The 19,179-nt window shown below is 44.9% G+C and overlaps 1 protein-coding gene across 6 annotated transcripts in view; it reads left to right on the forward strand.

Annotated features, from left to right (window-relative positions):
- ADD3 (adducin 3) overlaps positions 1–19,179 on the forward strand; it is a 455,953-nt gene that overhangs the window by 42,107 nt on the left and 394,667 nt on the right. For 2 of the 6 annotated variants that reach the window (XM_078643751.1, XM_078643746.1), the window contains exon 2: positions 4,112–4,225. The exons of the other annotated variants lie outside the window; for them this stretch is intronic. The gene's annotated coding sequence lies outside the window, so the exon portion shown is untranslated. The remainder of the gene's footprint in view (positions 1–4,111; positions 4,226–19,179) is intronic. 6 annotated transcript variants of the gene reach the window in all.

The raw sequence follows: 19,179 nt of genomic DNA on the forward strand, positions 1-19,179 counted from the left end.
TTGCCAATGTCCTGTCGCTGTCCATCTCAGTGTGCACAAACATTAGAAACCTTTAGCCTGGAGGGACTTTGCCTTTTTCTCTCCCAGAAATAGCCTCTGAATTATTTTCATTTTAAGCATTTAGATTGCCACTCATTCAGGCATGCTTAGCTGGCACCTCGTACAATGACTCTTGCAAATTCTGCATCCTTTCTGCAACTCAAAATCCAGTGCTATTGGGTTTTACTTGTGCAGTTGGACATATATAAAAAAAAATCAAAGGCTCCCTTTTAAAAATAACTTGGGCCTCATACTTGCCATGCACTTAACACTTGACACCCACTCAGCTCGTGTAAGTGCATATATAGTGACCCATAAAACACACAGGTTCATTAACGTTTGACAGTAAATCCATAAAGACCAAAAAAAAGTGGGCAACCGCTGATTTTGTACAATACGGTCAATTATACAAGAAAAAATCTTCTGTTATATAAACCTTTCCCTCACTGTTTATGGTGCTTTGTGTATTTGCTGGCTTTGCGATTAGATTTGCATAGAGATAGGCAAGCATATTGCTTAAAGACTGTAGCTCAGCTCTTTTGTTCTAATATTTTTGTGCCCCTGGAATCCTGAATTTCAAATATCCCTTAACCATTTACCACTTTGAACACTTTGTTCCCGCACTGAAATGCAAACTCTGGCTGTGAAAAAATGAGGAGTTTTGTAAATGCGCTACATTTTTACTTGACAGCTACTCTTTTGTTCAGAATACTTCACACTGACATCAGAACTCTTTGAAGCAACAAATCAAAATAATTCACATTTTCAACTCTTAAGAGAAAATGCATATATGTGTTTTACTATTTCAGTTTCATCTCTGTAATCCTTGTGCATAACTGCCATGTAATGTGACGGTGTCGGTCATTTCCTCCTTTTCAGCCAACAGAACTGGACATTCTGTTTTGGGCCTGTAGTTTTGCTTTTTCCATTTTACTTACTAGTTTAAAAATCCCAGCAGTCAAAATGCTGCTGTTCAAAAAGCCAGGAGTGGTGACAGTGTTGCCCCTGGTATAGAAGCTCTTGTAGCTAAGTCCGCTCCCATAACTCCTTGTCAGCAGTTTGCTTGTGTGTGTTTTGTCTATTCACGTCTGTTTTCCAGGTACATAGATGCCTATAAAAGGCAGAATTGTTTTTAATGTGGCACCTACCTGCAAATAGCTTTCTGCCTCTTGAATTGCTAAAATACATTAGAACAGAGTTTGAAATGTCCATCACTGACTACCAAAATGCCAGGTGTGGGTAGCTTATCCATGCCCTATTTTTTTTAGGTCTGGTGTTGGCCAAGACTTTTTCGTTTTTACTTAACTTATATGTATTGGGCCATTCAGGCAGCCCTTTAAATCCATTGGTGTGTTTATTGTTATTGACACTTTTCTTCCGCTGCCTACAGCATGGGGCAGTGGGTCATTCCACCTCCGTCATTGGCTAACTTCAATATGAGAAACCTAGTTCTGTTCTTTCACAAGGAGAAAATTCACACACAAAGTAGTTCCACTATGGCATGTGTGCTTTTTAAGACTACAAAATTTTGTGTTTTTCCATTTTGGCCCAGCTGTTTTCTCAACGTTAAAGGTTTGCAAAAACCATTGCGTAACAAAACCAATTGGTGAAGCCAAAATGTTGGCGGCCTTAGTCAGACCAATTTTATTTGCCAGTGCTTGTTCTGTTTTCTGATACTTCCGGCTCCTAAAGTTTAATGGGATGTTAACAGCAACCCAAAACACAAAGTAAGAAATCCGGATAAGATGAGCTGCTTAGCCCCTGCTGTGGGACCATTGAACCATTCAGTACCTCACGCTGTAGTCACTTGCTCCATATGGATCACCTTACTGTACATCGCCATTCAGTCCAATTGAACATCTGGCTTGTTCACTCTTGCGCACATCACCCTGTACTTCTATTATGCACTCAGCCCTGCCTCAGACCTCTGTAGTGCCCGGCTGGGGTACACCACCAATGCATACGGTTAAGTAAGACTGCTGTTCTTTGTGCATTGGAACTTTTTTGACTATTTGACTGTGAAAACGGGTGTCTCTAAGTATTTTGGTTTATGTGTATAATGTTCGTGTCCTTCTGTTGTGCACCTCTGTGCATTCGGTTACCAGATGGCTCCATGCCACCAAGAATTCAGCTGCATCCGAATGTTAAGTTTGATCTGCAAAAAGGATCCAGGCCTCCCAGAATGCATCAGCTGTTAAACAAAACCCAGAACTAGAGCATTGTTTCCTTGGCGACACAGTCGTGTGGTAACCTTATCTGTGCATGCAGAGCACATAGCCAAGCGCTTTTATTTCGCCAATGCTTGCTTAAACTTATTTGTACAAACTTGCTTCTACAGTTCCAAGAATCTTTCCCAGACTTCCTCCTCCATTAATTTACTAGAACTAGGCTGTGCCAAAATCCAAACGATAGCCACCCTTGAACGACTGAAATGTGATGAGGGGGAGATCCGATTCTCACTGTGGGGGGCTAAACAAAAATCCTATTTAAATTGTCACGGTTGTACTCTCGCTGCCTGACAGCTGCAAAGTTCGTGAACGTAACATTCTGTGATTATTTGAGAAATATTGTTGTAAATTATTTTTCGTGTTACCCAGAAAAACGGTTCTTCATTTCAGCAGTGTGTTGTTTTGCATTGCCCACTTGCATTGCCATATTTTTCTCCAAAGTATTATTTGCAGGCCGATTGTTTTGCTCTGTCTTCAGATGTTAGTTCGCAGCGCTTTTTTTTCTTATTGCCACATCTCAGACACAAAACATGAGCGCATCATTATATTGCCAATGCTCCAGTGCTACAGAAACCTCTACATGCTGGGTGGTTGAGCTCTATTGAAGTTTCACTGGTTGCCATGGAAATGATTGACCGGCACTGATGAATACAGCATTTCTGGCTCCAACCGGGAAGTGGCTATTATATGTATTGTGATTACGCTCGTCTGCACCAATAAATTTTCGATTGTTGATAATGGTTAATCACAATCCTCCTAATCCTATTCTGTCTTTCTGAGTGGCTGTGTTGTGAAAGTAAATCTGAAAGGTCTCCTTAGAGATGTCTTCTCTTTGGTGTTGGAGAGTACCATCGATACTTGTGCTACCAGGATCAGTAGCTGCCTTTAGTACAAAAATGTTAAGCTCCATAAATCTAACAAGCATTTACAATGCAATAGGTCTCGCATTAGGAAAGTGTGAGCTATTGGTATTGTAAATGACAATTTTTTAAATATGTGTTGGCTTTGAAAATATAAAAATTAATAGTATTGTTATTCACAAAGCCAATAGCTTACACTTTCCTAATGCGAGTCCTATTGGCTATGGCAATGCTTGTTGGTAGCAAGCAAGGACAGTACTGTTGTGGTGCTGAGTGATGTGGTGGTGTCCCCGAGTGATGTGGTGGTGTCCCCGAGTGATGTGGTGGTGACCCCGAGTGATGGGCACGATGTGGTGGTGTCCCCGAGTGATGTGGTGGTGTCCCCGAGTAGCCCTGAAAAAAAGGTTAAGAAGAATCCTGAGGACTAAAACTTCCATAAATCTGCTAATAAGACCACTGAGAGACTTCCTGCTTTTATAAATTAAAAATTTGCAGAGTCAGCACAAGCGTGTGTGATGGAAGAGCCACCCGTCTGAGCCAGTTGTGGAAGGAGAGAATGAGTGCGAACTGAATGTATCTGGAAGTGCTAGTTTATCTTTAACATCGCTAATAACTATAAGCATGTTGGCCTTCGTCTCAACGCATCGAACATCACAAGTGTTTAAACAAATCTAAACCGTGTCACGAGTCAGCAACTGAAATACGCGCGTTTGCTGCATCGTCAAAAAGCACAAGTTGCACTACTCTTCGTTCTAGAAAAGGATTAAGAAATTCCTACAATGAACACAGGCGGCTCGCGCCTGACTTGCTACGATAGGAGAAGCCAAGTTTAAACAGCGTCCAGATAGATGACACAAGTCCAATGATTGAAACTTGAAATCACAAGCCTTGAAGTGAATCTGATTTGCTGCACAGGAGGCTGATAACACATGCGCTTCTCTCACTTAAAAAAAAGCGCAGTAAAACATTGTTACTTTCTTTTAGTTTCAGAAATGGGTTAAGAATCCTCATGTACGAACACGAGCGCCTCACATGGGTCCAATTTACAGCACACGCTGACTCGGTTTAAACAACATCGGACCGAAGACAAACGTTCAAGTAAGCAAATATATTGCATACAATAATATTGCAATCAATAAGAAAATGTAACACATCGGAAAGTGGAGGACTTACAGCAGACAACATTTCTTTATTGTTTAGGTCACGAGGTCAGAAGCACGAAGGTCGCGCTGAAGAAGCAAACGTGTAGACAGAAAATTGATGCCCCCATTTAAAACAAGCTCTCGGCATTGCTGTGGCGGGGGGTGGGCGGGGGAGCGGCAGCCTTTGACGTCTGATGCAGAGGCTCAGACAAATGGTGGTGTGAGAGTGGCTTCCTTTCAAGTCTGATGTGGGGGTGGGGAAAGCACGCGCCCGGCGCACATGCACTGGCCATAATCCGCATTCCAAAGCCCTTTTGGTAGGATTTTCTGGTGCCCCTCTATATCTCTCGCCAGCAATGCGCAAGCACATTGGCAGGCGAGACCTAAAAACAAGGTATTGTAGAAAAACAGAAATTCGAGAAAAAAATGTTGTCAACCTCTTCCTCTGCTATATAAATACCCAGTTAAGGGTAGTCTAGAGCAGTTTTGCAGCAGTATTCCCCTCTAGATTTCTGTAGGACTGGTTAAAGACTCGTGTAGCTGTCTGGAGCTCTTGTGGCATCACTTTCTGAAAAAAGTACAATTAAAAAGTGCAGTGGCCGTAGGCTTTTGGTGTTCTTACTTTCAAGTGTTTATGATTTACCTTGGCCTCAGTGGACTGCCAATCAGGGCCATGACATTTCACTGATGGCTGCATTTGTGCTCCCACTAGGCTTTGGTGATATAGCAACAAGACTGCCCTTTGTTAGGCTGTTGAAGACCTGTGGCTTGCAATTGATATCACATTTATTGCCCTTTAGTTAATAAACAGGTATATTGACAGAGCCACTTCATCTTTATCAATCACATGCAAGTTAATATTACTGTGCAAGTCATGCATTGGTGTAAGTATCTTGGGTAGCTACAACTTCACTTAGGCCCATGATTATCTCAGGTTTATAATGCCACCTCGTTGTTGCCAACCAACTCTGTCGGGATGCTGCAGCAGTGTATTCAATCATCCCATATTTTTGTGACCAGCCGTGTTATCTATCTGTATCTGAGGCGATTAATATTGGTTCCTTTGTGGACTAACCAGCACCTCATCTATGGTGCGATACAGATAAGAACTGTAGAGGCTACTACTATCGCTACAGGTTAGGCGATAATTGATAATCTCCTTGTTTAAAATTAGTTTTTCTACTACTTGACACCAACACATATTCTCTAACACACCGGCTGCATTATTAGATTTCTAGGACGGTGGGAGGGGGAGTGGGGGGGGGGGGGAGAACGGGAACAACACATATAAGCCCTTTGAGATATTATTAAGCACTCCTGTTATAAGAAGTCAGACCTATTGACAGGACTGATGCTTGTTTTAACATAAAAAAACAAAAACCTTTTTGTTTATAAGGCTAGCGATATAGGGAGGGAGGGTCATTGAATATTATGTAAATGAAGGAAAGCCTGACAGGCTAAATAAGCTGTCCAGCAATGTGTGCAAAATTGAAGTGAGCACTGAATCATAAATCTTTCAAGTTATCCTTTCTTTAAGATGCAAAGGTTCTGATATCTACCTATCGTAGGGTGAAATCATTCTTTGCCTACAAGATTTTGCCACCCACAGCCTTATTCGCGAAAAAACTAAAGTTTGCACTGGTCAGGGATCAGCTGAATGAACAAGGGTGATTAGTGAATACTTTACGACAGGCTATGGCATACAATAGCAATGTTTTTCTACACAAAAAGTGCCATTAAATGCAAAACAAAGGGAATGCAGACAACGGGAGGGGGCAGTAGAATATTGAACACTGACAACGGAGGGAGGCAGGAGCAAAGCGAATGCAGACCACGGCAGGGGGCGGGAGCAAAGTAAAACACAACAGGAAATTAAACAAGCGGAGGCAAAAGAAAAACGTAGTGCGGGTACCAAAACATATGGCCCCAATCAAAAGGAAACCCAAGGAGATGATGGACGGAGCGCTGAAACATTTCAGACACTCACCCCCAGTCACAGATCTGGGTTGAATTCATCATCCTTCTTTAGCTCACTTCGCCACCCCAGTTAGAGACTCTATATGCAAATTTGTCTTGACCCTGTGCCTCATGGGAACAGTCCAGCCCGAACTACCAAGCCATGTCTTCCCTGGATTGGAAACAAGCAACCTGGGGCCTGTTTCGGGCTAACAGACTTCATCAGCCAGGCTAGCTTGAATCCAGTGGCAAAGTGAGCAAGGGACCCATGTCTGGGCATACCCTCCCAACTTAGGGTGAACAAAGCAAACACAAGGAGATGATGGACTGAGCGCTGAAACTTTTCAGACACTCGTCCCCAGTTACAGATCTGGGTTGACTCCATCATCGTTCTTTAGCTCACTTCACCACCCCAGTTCAGACACAGCTATATGCAAATCAGTCTTGACTAAAAGGATCCATGCAGCAGGGGCAAATGCCAGGGCGGAAAACAAAACCGCCACAAGGCAGGACAAATTTACTCTATCCACAAACCAAAACCATGACATTTAGAATGGCAGATTAAGTAACCAATCACAAGCGGTGGGCATGTAGTGCGTATCTTCTAACTTCCCAGAGACATTACCGCATGCCTCGCAGAGCAGCGCATGCGTGCTGCCTCTAGGCTCGACCTAACAGTTTCCTTGATGAACTGTCCACCCAAGCAGTGGAAAACTATGAAAAACACATGAAAGCTTACGGCTGAGAGGAAGTGACCCAAAGCCTCCACTTGCGTGTGTGAGCAGCTTTCTCAGGTGCAGCTTTAAATCACAGCTGGGCGGAGCAGCCTTGCACCTTTTCAAGATTATCATTACCGTTCTGGGCTTCATTCAGAATGTCCCGGTTAGCAATCTCGTGAACGGTGCCACAAAAAGTTAACAATATCAGTGGTACTAGTAACTGTGGTAGTAGTGTAGTAGCTGGTAGATTACAAGTAGGTCCCTGAGTGTCTCCCTAGAACTGAGGAGTTGTGCATCTGTAATTGCATTCCATATTTGTTCCCTCGTTATAGATCATACCTTTATCAGCACATGATATTATGTTATGCAACACTGCAGCAGAAGTCTCGGGTTAAAAGTTAGCGTGTATGCATATTTATAGAAAGTTTTGCAGTTCTGATGGAGCAGATAACAAATATTTCCTACACCACTAAGCAACCAGAAGCAGATGGTAGATAAAAGTCAATGTTTGTCGGATGGGCCTACTTAGCTGTAATCGCCTCTGTTACTTCATAGCTAACACATCAGTGCATTGTAAGATATGCGCGGAAGGGGGGCGGGGCACCCACGCCATCGGAAGTCTCGCAATGTGTTGAACTCTAACATATAGGAGAGGGAAAGCAATAAGGGTTGACCGTGGAGCACAGCAGTGAATTAATTATATGGCGTGAACTGCAGTTGTGAGCACTGGTTTGAAGGGGGAGGGGGGAGGTTTGTGTGTGTGTGTTAGTGGAAGGTGTAGTTATTGGTCCAGTGTAGCTCCGAGACATATGGGTCTGTGGTCTGGTTTCTCGAGTCCGTGCATGCTAGTGGTACACATTGTTGTCATTTGAGTTGTGTACCATGGGCGTGCCTCGTGGAGTGGACGCCGTCTGTGAGGCTCTTGACTGCGTTATTCAGTAGCAGGGGAGGATCGCAGGTGGTGGAGCCCAAGCTGCGCCCCACCTCTTCATTATAGAAGGGAGGGCACACAGTGCATCTACTTCTTACCTTTTTCAAACCAGAAGAATCGTAACAGGAAGGACGCAGAGTGGCTCTGCCAAAGTTTGCAAAACCCTACTGATCGGGGGCAGACAGGAACACAGATTTTCTCTGTCAACATAGAAGCTCCACATCACGTAAGGTCGCTAAGACCTATATATATATCAAATTTTAAGAGAGCCTGACTTCGTATAAAGGCTACTGAGGCTAACTGCTGCCGGTTTTTTACCTTTGGGTCCAAATGAGGTTGGTGCTTCATAGTAAGGCATCTACATAAAGTATGCCTTGATGCGGGGGAAGTAATCAGTATCCCAACATATATGAAAAACTTCTGTACTCTGGTTCATTATTGTAGAAGATACACAATATGCAGAGAGTATATTTTTAGTCTTGATAAGGATGGTCTAAAATCAAGAAACCATCGAAACGCCTTGACGCTCTAAACCCATAATCCATGAGTGGGCTGTTACACTACATGCTGATTGGTTGCCACAAATCCGGGTTCAGCCCCAACGTTACGCTATATGGATATGGTCTACCTATGACAAAGTGTAGTGTCTCTTGTAAGACTCTCGCCGGTTTTTAATGTGTTGTATTTGCTATTCTACTTCATTTTTATTGTAACACCGTTTTTAATGAAAATGTATATTGTGTGATAGTTTTTTTTTAATCTGGCATATTTGTTAATTAAAATGTGTGTGTGTGTGTATATATGTGTGTATATATATATATATATATATATATATATATATATATATATATATATATAATGTATATATGTATATATATATATATAAATAAATAAAATTAAATTTGCAAAGCGCATGGCTGCCCGAAAGCGTCCCAGCGCTACCTAACAGAAAGCTCATAAGGAACAGAAATTTTTTAAGGGGTTTTAGGGAAAAGGAAAAATTTAAGCAGCTTTTGAAATTTACGAAGGGAAGGTTCAGTCCGAATATGCCTGGGGAGAGCGTTCCAGTTTTTTGCTGCGTTTACCGAAAAACGGCGGCCTCCTGTGGGGCCGGAGGACCTTTGCCTTGAAGTGTTTTATGGACCAAGCAAGACGATTTAAAGGCTATTCGCTCACGAACTGGCAGCCAGTGGAGAGCTCTCAGCAACGGTTTGGCAGACGCTCTTCTTGAGGTGCTCATGAGCATTCTGGCAGCAGCGTTTTGCACCCGCTGTAGGGTGTTAATGGTGGCTTCTAGTGCTGCCAGGAATAGCGCGTTGCTGTAGTCCAGGCTGGATAAAATTAATCCCTGTATCAGTAGTTTCCTGGACTGGAAGGGTAACAGAGGGAGAACTTTTCGCACTTTCCGGAGCAAGCCAAAACAGACGCCCGCGACTTTTTGGGCCTGAGATCTAAAGGTTAGTTCGGGCTCAAACCAAACCCCAAGACTTTTGATTTTCCCTTTTGGTGATGGCAACTCGCCCATACAGGGCGGCCAAAATGCTTTGGGCAAAGATGTAAATTGGTGGCCCAGAATAAGGATCTCAGTTTTTGCTCCGTTGAGTTTGAGCTTTGAACTGGTCATCCATGAAAAAATTTCGGTGAGGCAGGCCGAAAGGTTATCCGAGCATCCTACTTGCGTCAGCGAGATGACTAGTTGAGTGTCATCTGCGTAGGTGACGGATTTTATCCCGAAAGGGGCTACTACCTCCTCCAGTGGGGCCATATAAACGTTAAATAACGTAGGACTCGGGGAAGAGCCCTGGGGAACTCCACACCGGAGGGGAGTAGATTTGGACAGGACGCCATTTTCCCAGATCCTGAAAGCTCGATCGTTCAAAAAGGATTCCAGCCATCCCAAGGCTGATCCTGCAATCCCTAGTCTAGCAAGACGTTGGACTAATATTTTGTGGTCCACCGTGTCAAATGCAGCGCTTAGATCCAGGAGGATCAGAGCTGCCAATCCCCCTGAATCAAAGATGCACCTTGCTTCCTCAGTCACCACAATAAGGGCTGTATCAGTGCCCTGTCCTGGTCGAAAACCCATTTGCGAGTCGCTCAGCAGTCCATTACTTTCTAAAAACCCTGAGAGCTGTTGGTTGACAATTTTTTCAGCAATTTTTCCCAGACCAGGTAACGGAGAAATCGGGCGAAAATTGGCTAGATCAGTTGTATCCAGACCCGGTGTTTTCAGAAGTGTTTTAATTCTGGCCTGTTTCCAGCTGGGTGGGACCACCCGCTGGAGAAGGAGGAGTTTAGCAACTCAGTTGCGAGGGGAGCAATGGTATCTGCGACTTGTTTGAGGATGTACATGGGCGCTGGGTCAGATGGGGAACCACACTTCACGGAGAAAAGCGTGGTACAAAACTCATCGTTGGTAATGCGCCTAAAAGCATCCAGCCTGGGGGCAGTAATCGGGGCCAGGAAAACTTCCTGGTCTGCGGTAGGGACAGTCTGTGGTAACCCATCAAGAATTCGTTGTATCTTATTATCAAAGAACTCTGCTAACTGGTTACACCTAGCTTCAGTGCATTCTTGAATGTTCGACGGGGTAGGTGTTTTGAGCAGTTGCTTAACAATTTTGAAGGTTTCCCTGGAGGAATTAGCAGATAGATTTTTTCCTCAAAGAAGGAAGCCTGAGTTTTCCGACGTGCAGCTTTATATAGTCTCAGGGCAGCCTGATAGGAGGCTTTGCTGTTGACTGCCCAATCCTTCCACCAGATACGTTCCAGCTTTTTGCAGTTTCTTCTAAGATCTCTAAGCTCGGTAGTGTACCACGGTGATTTAAGTGCTACTTTTTTTTGTAATCATTTTAAGGGGCAGTACTGTGTTCGGGGAGTCGTTAAGCCAATTCTGAAAATTTAGGTCTGCTACCAGGGGATCTAATTCTGTTCTAAGGTGCAAGTCCATTCTTCCACCGATAGCTTTGGCCAGGCTCTCTGTAATATGCGGGGGCGAGGGGCACTTCTTTCTTCTGTAGAGATTTTCATTAAAAAAGGGACCATAAAGTGGTCGGACCATGGCAGCGGTAAAGGGGATCTACATGTGAGCTGGTTATTAGAAAAGATGGGGTCCAGCAAATGTCCCCTAATATGAGTAGTTTCTATATTCAGAAGTTTCATTTTGAGAGCCTTAAGATCCGTGCTAAGGTTGGAGGCCACCTTGCCACTGAGATCATCGAAATGCAAGTTCAAGTCTCCTAGAACCAAAAAAATGGATGACTGAGCTGCCGAATCGAGTATGGTTTCTAGGAGGGATCCTGCAAACTGTTTTATATAACCTGGCGGACGGTAAATAAGAAATCCTGTCATGGAATAGGTAGAGGTTACTTGGATGTGAAAACGAGCACTTTCGGTATCTAAGATGCCACCATCCTCAATTCTGCAGGTATAAATGTCTTTATAGATTATCGCGAGACCTCCTCCCTTCCCTTGATCCCTATGCTGGCTCTGAATGAGGAATCCGCCTGGAAGAGCAGTGGTGATATCAAACTCCGAGTTTGGATGTAACCACGTCTCGGTGAGAAAAAGCAGATCCAGGTTGTTTTCTTCAATCAGTAAATTGATCTCTACTGCGTGCTTTGGTAAAGATCTGCAGTTCAATAGTGCCATTTCTAGGTCTCTGCATACCTCCTTACCATTTTTTCTTACAGGTTTAGGGTCGGGACAGAATTTGCATAGACGAAATTGGTTGTCAAAACAGTCCATCTGGCAGCACCACGGGCTGCTCTTATCTTGTAATGACAGAAGTTCTTCCCTGGAGTATGCTGTCCTCCGCGTAGGATCGACAGGCAAGGTGACTGGCCCTAGGTCCGGTCGGGCCCGGATGGGCCCAGACGGGCTTGCCTCTGGCGCGCCCGCTGCGCCCGCCCGCTGCGCGGACGGGAGATGTCTTTCATTTTATAGGGCCCGGGCCGTGATTCGCCCGAGCGCTAGTGCGCGAACCCTGCCTTTCCCCCGCCCAAGATGGCGGCCAAAGTCGTCGCCCCCGCGAAGGCTATCTGTGCGTCAATCGAGCCCTAAATCGGCCCTCGGTATGCTCGGTATTAATTCTCACACGAGCCCCTAGCTGCCCAGAGTAAGTGACTAACACAGGACTAGAAATACAGTATACAAGGTAAAAATAGTTTTTTTGTGCAAATAGGCAGATAAAATGCAAGTGAGAGTTTAAAAAGGCTAACTCCCGGCTTCCGCCTCAGGAGTATTCTGTTAGGAGCAAGTTGCGCGATATAATTGTCAATTCCAGCATATATATATATATATATATATATATATATATATATATATATATATATATATATATATATATACACATTTTGCTAATAACTTTGGTGTATGATCATACTACTGTCTGAGTCACAAGTGTATCCCTCAAGATTGAATGTTTGTAACTTTGTGAGTGGTGTATGCAAGAATTAGTTCTACATTGGTCTACCTAAGGACACTCTTTTTAGGTTTCGCCTGGGCTGTAGCACTGCGAAAGCAGTGCTCCGCCCAGGCGAAAACTTTTGTTTACAGTATGGGGGACTTGAATCCGCCCCTTCTTCCATTGGCTAGTTCCATAAATGGAGGCTAGCCATTGGAAGACAGAGGCGTCCGTCATTCACCGAGGCGATTCGTGGGGTTTTCTCATCCAGCCCCTTTTAGGACGTCAGTGCGGCGGTGGGCGGGGTTTATTTTTTGGCTCGTCGAGCTTTTATTTGGTCATTCCGCGGCCGACCGCCGCCGGAGGAAGTCAAGGTCCAGGTGAGTGCTGGCCGTTCCCGCCGCCCCCCCCTCCCGCTGTCCGTGCTCCGCCCCCCCTCCCGCTGTCCGTGACCGACCATCTGTTTGTGTTTTAAGACCCTGCAAACCGTTGCATTGTAAATGCTTGGAGAGCAGCAGCAGAGTTCTTTCAGCCGCGCAGCATGGACTTTTGAGGACACGCGCTGTAACCTGTGATCGAGCGCAGTTGTCAGTTTCCTGCCTCTCCGTTTTTGCATTTTTGCGCAAAGGGAAGACTTTCTCGGTGCTTCCCGATGCCGAGCGATGGATAGGGCCGGAGAGATGGTGGAGCGGCTGCAGGTGGGCGCTGCCAGGGCGGCGCTGCCGGTGCCCGCGGTGAACGAGGCTGGCTTCAGGAATGGTGGGCAGGGCTCGGCGGCGGGGGCCCCGGGGGTGGCCCTGCAGCACTGCGAGCTCCTGCAGAACATGATCGACATCTCCATCTCCAACCAGCGGGGGCTCCGCACCCAGTGCGCCGCCTCCAACAACCTGACCCAGCGGGAGATCCGCACCGTGGAGGTAAGAGCAGCGCTAGATGGAGTGGGGTGCGGTGGAGGGCAGATCCGCACCGTGGCAGTAAATCGGGCGTTATAATGAAGAGCGAGGTTGGCACAGTGCATGCGCCTGCGAGAGATGCGCGCTGTGGGGGTAAGGGCAGCGGTATACCAGGGGGCGTTATATGGAGGGGTGAAGGCTGCACTGTATATGACCCTGCTAGACATACGCAGTATTAATGTAAGGGCAGCGGTATACCCGGGGCGTGATAGGCGGGGAGGGGAATTCCATCCGTTGTGGACTGGTCCTGCGGGAACTCTGCGATGTGGACGTAAGGACAGCGCTATATGGAGAGTGATGGTATATTACATAATCCTTCTCTGGTCCGCACTGTGGAGTTATGGACAGATTTATATAGTGCGTTATATGGAGGGGCAAGTTCTGCACACTGTATGGTGTGACTCTGCAAGATATTTGCACTGTGGATGTAAGGACAGCGTTATAAGAGGGGTGTCTGGCTGCACACTGCATTGCCCTACTGGAGAGCCGCACAGTAAAGGCAGCGTTATATCAGGGTCGGCATAAGGGGTGGCGATGTCTGCGCTCTCCGTGAGACCCGAACAGTGATAGTAAGGGGGGGGGCGTTATATCAGAGGTGACATATTGGTGGGGGGAGGAGGGAGTTCCTCACGCTATGGCCCTGTGGGAGATCTGTGACGTGGCTGTGATGCAGTGTTATATAGGCTACGGACAGGTGGTTTGGTCACATTGCACGGCCCTCTGAAGATGAGCGCTGTGGAAGGAAGGGCAGCGTTATATCAGAGGGCGCTGCATGGGAGGGAGGTGAAGTCTGCACACTGGCCTGCCGGATGAGCACAGTGGATGCGACGGCAGCCAGCATTATATGGGGGAGGGGGTTCTGTAAGTTTCATGGCCCAGATCAGTACTCTAGTAGTAAGTCTGCGATATATCGGGGCTATATGTACAGTGATGATCAGCTGTACACTGTGGCCCTGTGGAGATCGGTACGGGCCGTGGTGTATCTGGTGAATAATGGCGGGATGTTGGGTTCTGCACTGTACCTGCAGGAGACGAGCACTTTGGGAGTAAGAGCAGCGTTACAGCAGAGGGGTCTTATATATATTTTGGGTGCGGGTCCGTAGTTGCATAGTCCAGCGGCAGACCGGCATGCAGAGGTAAACGAGCAGACAGACTTACATCAAGGGGGGGGGCATTGGGTCTCCCGCGGGACATCCGCTTTTTGTCCTGGGGGTTGGGGGGGCATGTTAATATGAGGGGGTCGGATATTGAGCCTATATTGATTGATACCTACTACGAAGTACATACTACTGAGGTAACTTGTGGTCCGACCAGCTTTGTATCATGTGGGGCCGCTCCATACATTGATCCGCCAGGTGTACAGCCCTCCTCTGTGGAAAAATTCAGCATTATATCAAGACCCGTAGGTTGGGGTGGGGGCATGGATAGTGCCGCCCAGAGGCACCTGCGCTCCATGGAGGTAACTTGGGAGTGGGCCTGCCTTATGTCAGTGATGCGCAGCAGGTGGTGTCTGCTCAGAGGGAGGGGGCATACACATGGAACCTGTCCTGACGTCATATCCTGGCGGAAGACCCTCAGGTGAAGGCAAAAGATCCCTTGTGCTGGGGGTGCCCTCCGTTCGAAGTTCTACAAAGCGGGTCTGTCTGTTGTTTTTAATTTTGGGGGGTTGGCATTGTAAATGTCAAAATTTTAATTTATGTGTTTGTTTTGAGAATAGCAAAATAGATGGCATTGTCATTTACATTGCCATTAGCTCTAACTTTTCCAAAGGCGAAACCATTGCATTGAAAATGCTTGTTGTTACTGATACCTCTTACCGCCAGCATTCAGTGAAGGGCAGAACCTACTAACCAAACTACCCTCTCACCGCCCTCCCAAGCACCTTGAATTTGAGTTTCTGGTAAACATGGCCGAGGCAGCGCGGGGCATTTCCTTTACTGTTACAAAAGCCTGCACTACAAACTGTAGTATTCTGTAATTGTGCCTCTTTGGCACTAGTAGTTAGAACTCCTGGTGTTGGGAGTTCTGAGGCTAGATGTGGAATGTTGCCAGTTTGTCAGTTGGTTGCTGTAGTTTACTCATGTCGCTGTGTCGCTCTTGAGCCAATAAATCCATTTACAAGCTTCCTGTGTCAACATCTAATTGACAAATACTACAGAAATATTGGCGACGATGCTCAAGAGCGTAAAACGGACCCGCTGATTCACCTCGTTACTTTGAGTCACACCGGAGAAGAAGGAAGAACTTCACCACAGACGAAGTACTGAATCCCAGAGGAGGAGTCTCGGTTGGAGCGGAGCAGATGTCAACGGACACTGTCAGATAAGTGTTCCGTGTCTATTCACATCGCGCTGCGCATCTATTTGGGAACCGAATAGATACTTCGCAACAGTCGTGGTTGGCGCTGAATGGAGCGTTTGATTGGCAGCGTAAGGTCACGTTGCTGACGTTCTGACGGCCATTTTAAAGGAAAGGCTTCAGTCAACGATGACGTATTTGGTTGGCAACGTAGTATCACGCACGCAGCGGCCATTTTAAATAAGACGACTGAGACGTGGTTGGCAAAGTCTCCTCGCGTCAAATTTCTACACGCTGTGGACAATACTTTTGTGCGCTACAAAAAAAGTGGGAAAATCCTCCAGCACAACTTTTGGACCTTCAATTCAAATAACCTGTGGATTTATTACTCAAAAAAAAAAAATTTTATGAGAAAAAAAAAAACGAGTGATTTAAAGCAATGCAATTTTTTTACATCTGCACTCAGAATTGCAACAATTACTAAACTTTCCACTAAGTTATCAATCAGTGTCCTTACATTTATGAACATTCATAAAGAAATATTGTGTTGTGAATTGTAATTCATCTATTGGCACAGCGACATCACAAAATTAACTTTATATTCGAGATTGACTACCTTATCTTTCCTTCTACTTGCCATGCAGTCAGTTTCTCCTCCACCTCCTTTTCTGGAAACACCAGGGAATCCACCGATAGTCTGGAGGAAGTGGTTTGACGCCTTCGAGACCTATTTGGGTGCCATAGGCGCGTCAAGATATCGCGCAGAGAGGAAAAAGTGTCTTTTATTGCATTCATTGGGTTTTGAAGGGAGAGAAATCTTTAAACACTTACCTCCACTAGTGAGAAACAACGAAGATGACATCGATGAGTATGTTGAAACAAGGATGAAACTGGAATTGAGATTTGACGTAAAACCACGCCTCGTTGTTATTAGACATAAGTTCTTCAAGAGGGAACAACTGCCAGGAGAAGATGTGGAAACCTATGTGTCCATTCTGAGGCAATTAAGTGCAGAATGCGAGTTTGAAGGATTCAGAGAACAATTGATTAGAGATCAGTACATCTGTAAATGCACTGATAAGTCGATCCAACAGAAATTACTTACGTTAGGAAATCCTACTCTGGAAGAAATGATTCGCACAGCAAAAAGTATTGAATTATCAAAGAAAGAAGTTAAAGAACTTGAGAAGAAAAGCGAAGAGACAGTCTCCATAGTAAGGGCCAAGGAAAACAGAGAAACAAGAACTAGTCCTAGTCAACAACATTTTGAGAAGAACAATCTTCTCAATTCACAACGCTACGAAAGGAACTTGTTTCCTAGACATGACATTTGTTATAGATGTGGGAATCCTTCCCATAATAAGAATAATAAGTTCTGTGCTGCGAGAAGTTCTACTTGTCGCAATTGTGGGAAATATGGTCATTTTGCAAAAATATGTCAAAACCCCAGGCAGGGAAATTCGAATTTTGTTAGCAGATATCAGAGTCAGGTTAATACTACTGGGGTAGGAAGTGTTGCAGAATTATATGAAAACACTAAAGGACAAGATCCCATTAATACCATCCAAGATGACCTTAGAGACATGGTTGTTGTGGTTCATGAGGAACAAAGTTCTAGTAATGTGTCTACCAGAGTCAACAAAGACATGGTCATAACTGTGCGTGAAGATGGTGTTATTACTGGAGATCCCTCTGATTGTGTTGACCCTTACGAAAATTTTGGTGTGGGTGATAAAGTAATTTCTTTATTAGTGGATTCAGGTGCAAGAGTGACTATGATCACTCAAGAGTTATTTGATGAAACTTGGCCTGGAAGAAAGCTTGAACCTCCCGATAGAGCTCCAGTATCTTTTGAGGGGCGCAGAATAGCCTTGCATGGTTATTTCGAGGATGTTATTCAGTTTAGGGGCAGGAAAATTTTTGGAAAAGTCTATGTAGCTATCAAGGGTCTTAACATTCTGGGTTGGTTCCATGGTGGTTTATTTCGGTTAATTTTAAGGCCAGGTGCTAAAGAACAGGTTGGAATGGATGAGGATGATCTTTGTTTAGAAAGTTTAGCAGTAGTTGAATCAGATGACTATGTTGTAAGTTTAGCAAACAAGTTTCCTTTTGTTTTCAGTAAAGAGCTTGGAACGATTAAAGATTTCAAACACGAAATTAGAGTTAAGGAAGGAGCCATTCCTGTCAAGCATTAGGTCAGGGGTGTCCCTTTTAGTGTCAGGGAGAGTCTTGAAGCAGAATTGATTGGTTTGTGTAAAAAAGGAATTATCGAACCAATTGAGTCGTCCTTGTGGTTATCCCCTCTTGTTGTTGCTAGGAAAAGGAATGGTTATTTGCGTGTCTGTGTCGACTTGCGCAGCCTCAACAAAAACATCTGGGTCGACTCCCATCCTTTACCAAAAATCCCCGACTTGTTGTCTCTTACCAGGGGTGCTAGATGGTTCACAAAGTTGGACCTAGCATCTGCATACCACCAGGTGGTGTTAAGTGAATCCTCTAGGCATTTGACTGCTTTTGTTTCACCTTTTGGCAGTTTTCAATACTGCAGAATGCCTTTCGGCCTTGCCTCGGCCGCAGCAGTTTTTCAGAGGTTAATGAGTCAAATGTTCAAGGATACTCCTGGAGTAATCGTTTTCCAAGATGATGTCTTAATTTTTGGCCAAAACAAAGGGGATCATGACGTTTCTTTAAATCAAGTATTAGACATTATGCAAAGTAAAGGTGTTGTCCTTAAGAGAGAAAAATGTGTTTTCCTTAAAGAGAAAATGGAATTCCTTGGGCATGTAGTCTCGCACAATGGAGTAGAACCACGTCCTGGGTTAGTAAAGGCCATTGTTGACGCCTCTCCTCCTATGGATAAATCTGGTTTGAAATCCTTCATAGGGTTAAGTGAATTTTACTCCAGATTTATCAAGGACTATGCATCTAAAATCCAACCACTTACTAACATGCTAAAAAAAAATGTACCTTTTGTGTGGAATGAGAACTGTGATGAAATTTTTCGATGGATTAAGTCTCAGCTAGTCAGTGACAGTGTTCTTAGAGCTTTTGATCCCAATAAGGAATGTGTTGTGACTGTTGATGCAAGTGGTTTTGGGCTTGGAGCGGTGCTTACTCAGAAAAATGGTCAGGTCGACAACACCATTGCATACGCTTCAAGAGTTTTGCGTGGTGCCGAGATGAATTTCTCTGTCATCGAGAAAGAGTTGCTGGCCTGCTGGTGGGCAGTGAGAAAATTCAACTCTTTTCTCTGGGGTAGTCATTTCACTATACGTACAGATCATAGTCCTTTGGTCTCAATTTTGTCTGGTGAAAAGATAAAAGAGCACACTCCTAGGATTGCCAGATTGTCAACGAAGTTGCTCCAGTATGATTTTGATATTACTTACTTGCCAGGAATGAAGAATGTCAGAGCAGACTACTTCTCACGTTTTCCCATTTCTGGTAATGACTCTGATTTTGAGAAGGAAGACGATCAGGAAGATTGTTTTGTTGCTGCGTTAGATTTAGAGGGCATGTGTGCTGTGAATGAGACTGAATGGAGAAGAGAGTTGTCAAAGGATGCTGTTCTTACTCGAGTCATTGACTATTTGAAGTCCGGTTGGCCCAGGGAGAAGTATGTCTCAGGACAATTTCAGACGTTTGTTAA

The sequence above is a fragment of the Lissotriton helveticus genome, chromosome 5_1 (genome assembly GCF_964261635.1).
Source record: "Lissotriton helveticus chromosome 5_1, aLisHel1.1, whole genome shotgun sequence".
NCBI classification, from domain to species: domain Eukaryota; kingdom Metazoa; phylum Chordata; class Amphibia; order Caudata; family Salamandridae; genus Lissotriton; species Lissotriton helveticus.